Source organism: Capsicum annuum, unplaced genomic scaffold (genome assembly GCF_002878395.1).
Source record: "Capsicum annuum cultivar UCD-10X-F1 unplaced genomic scaffold, UCD10Xv1.1 ctg7300, whole genome shotgun sequence".
Taxonomy (NCBI): domain Eukaryota; kingdom Viridiplantae; phylum Streptophyta; class Magnoliopsida; order Solanales; family Solanaceae; genus Capsicum; species Capsicum annuum.
Window position 1 is genome coordinate 1 of NW_025882968.1, and position 2,171 is coordinate 2,171.

At 50.0% G+C, this 2,171-nt stretch overlaps 5 non-coding genes and 2 pseudogenes across 5 annotated transcripts; all 7 read right to left on the bottom strand.

Annotated features, from left to right (window-relative positions):
* Positions 1 to 121: 121 nt before the first annotated feature.
* LOC124894314 lies at positions 122 to 240 on the bottom strand. Its single transcript, XR_007051137.1, has one exon. It is a non-coding gene; the product is annotated as a 5S ribosomal RNA (ribosomal RNA).
* A 177-nt stretch (positions 241 to 417) lies between these two features.
* LOC124894308 lies at positions 418 to 536 on the bottom strand. The gene has a single exon (XR_007051133.1). It is a non-coding gene; the product is annotated as a 5S ribosomal RNA (ribosomal RNA).
* Positions 537 to 712: 176 nt separating this feature from the next.
* LOC124894312 lies at positions 713 to 831 on the bottom strand. The gene has a single exon (XR_007051135.1). It is a non-coding gene; the product is annotated as a 5S ribosomal RNA (ribosomal RNA).
* Positions 832 to 1,007: 176 nt separating this feature from the next.
* LOC124894313 lies at positions 1,008 to 1,126 on the bottom strand. Its single transcript, XR_007051136.1, has one exon. It is a non-coding gene; the product is annotated as a 5S ribosomal RNA (ribosomal RNA).
* A 173-nt stretch (positions 1,127 to 1,299) lies between these two features.
* Positions 1,300 to 1,418, bottom strand: LOC124894311. The gene has a single exon (XR_007051134.1). It is a non-coding gene; the product is annotated as a 5S ribosomal RNA (ribosomal RNA).
* A 173-nt stretch (positions 1,419 to 1,591) lies between these two features.
* On the bottom strand, positions 1,592 to 1,710 carry LOC124894310 (annotated as a pseudogene).
* A 174-nt stretch (positions 1,711 to 1,884) lies between these two features.
* LOC124894309 lies at positions 1,885 to 2,002 on the bottom strand (annotated as a pseudogene).
* Positions 2,003 to 2,171: the final 169 nt, after the last annotated feature.

Sequence of the window (2,171 nt, forward strand, 5' to 3'; positions counted from 1 at the left end):
ACCCCGCACGCGCGCCCCTGCGCGTTGCAACCGTTCTTGTTTCTGCCAAGAGGAAAAACAAAAAGATTCGCCGATCGAACCGACAAAATTAAACCGAATTTTAAAGACAAAAAAAAAGGAAGGGATGCAACACGAGGATTTTCCAGGGGGTCACCCATCCTAGTACAATTCTCGCCCAAGCACGCTTAACTTCGGAGTTCCGATTGGATCTGATGCGTTTGTGCTGGTATGATCGCATCCGTCATTCCCAGAACGACAAATTTTATTATGCCTCTTTCTCCACCGCCGTCCGTCACACCCAGCACGCGCGCCCCTGCGCCTTGCCCCCTTTCTCGTTTCCGCCAAGAGGAAAAACAAGAAGATTCGCCAATCGAACCGGCTAAATTAAACTGAATTTTAAAGGAAAAAAAAAAGGAAGGGATGCAACACGAGGACTTCCCAGGGGGTCACCCATCCTAGTACTACTCCCGCCCAAGCACGCTTTACTTTGGAGTTCTTATGGGATCCGGTGCGTTAGTGTTGGTATGATCGCATCCGTCATTCCCAGCACTCCAAATTCTATTATGCCTTTTTCTCCTCCGCCGCCCGTCACACCCCGCACGCGGGCCTCCGCGCCTTGCCCCTTTTCTAGTTTCTGCCAAGAGGAAAAACAAAAATATTCGCCGATCGAACCGGCAAAATTAAACTGAATTTTAAATGAAAAAAAACTGAAGGGATGCAACACGAGGACTTCCCAGGGGGTCACCTATCCTAGTACTACTCTTGCCCAAGCACGCTTAACTTCGGAGTTCTGAGGGGATCCGGAACGTTAGTGCTGGTATGAACACATCTGTCATTCCCAGCACTCCAAATTCTATTATGCCTCTTTCTCCTCCGCCGCCCGTCACACCCTGCACGCGCGCCCCTGCGCCTTGCCTCCTTTCTCATTTCTGCCAAGAGGAAAAACAAAAAGATTCGCCGATATAACCAGCAAAATTAAACCAAATTTTAAAGGAAAAAAAAAGAAAGGGATGCCACACGGGGACTTCCCTGGGGGTCACACATCTTAGTACTACTCTCGCCCAAGCATGCTTAACTTCGGAGTTCCGATGGGATCCGGTGCGTTAGTGCTGGTATGATCGCTTCCGTCGTTCCCAGCACTCCAAATTCTATTATGCCTCTTTGGCCTGCGCCGCCAGTCATACCGCACGCGGGGCTCCGCGCCTCGCCCCCTTTCTTGTTTCCGCCAAGAGGAAAAACAAAAAGATTCGCCGATAGAACCGGCAAAATTAAACTGAATTTTAAAGGAAAAAAAAAGAAGGGATGCAGCACGAGGACTTCCCAGTAGGTCACCCATCCTAGTACGACTCTCGTCCAAGCACGCTTAACTTCGGAGTTCTGATGGGATCCGGTGCGTTAGTGCTGGTTTGATCGCATCCGTCATTCCCAGCACTCCAAATTCTATTATGCCTCTTTCTCCTCCGCCGCCCGTCACACCCAGCACGCGCGCCCCTGCGCCTTGCCCTCTTTCTCGTTTCCGCCAAGAGAAAAACAAAAAGATTCGTCGATGAACCGGCAAAATTAAACCTAATTTTAACGGAAAAAAAAAGAAGGGATGCAACAAAAATACTTCCCAGGGGGTCACCCATCCTTGTACTACTCCCGCCCAAGCAAGCTTAACTTCGGAGTTCTGATGGAATCCGGTGCGTTAGTGCTGGTATGATGGCACCCGTCATTCCGAGCACCCCAAATTCTATTAAGCCTCTTTCCATGTGCCGCCCGTCACACCCCGCATGCGGACCTCCGCGCCTCGCCCCCTTTCTTGTTTCCGCCAAAAGGAAAAATAAAAAGATTCGCCGATCGAAGCGGCAAAATTAAACCGAATTTTAAAGGAAAAAAAAAGAAGGAATGCAACACGAGGACTTCCCAGGGGGTCAACCATCCTTGCACTACTCTCGTCCAAGCACGCTAACTTTGGAGCTCTGATGGGATCCGGTGCGTTAGTGCTGGTATGATCGCATCCGTCATTCACAGCACTCCAAATTCTATTATGCCTCTTTCGCTTGCACCCCCCGTCACACCCCGCACGCGCGCCCCTGCGCCTTGCCCCCTTTCTCCTTTCCGCCAACAAGAAAAACAAAAAGATTCGTCGATCGAACCGGCAAAATTAAACCGAATTTTAAAGGAAAAAA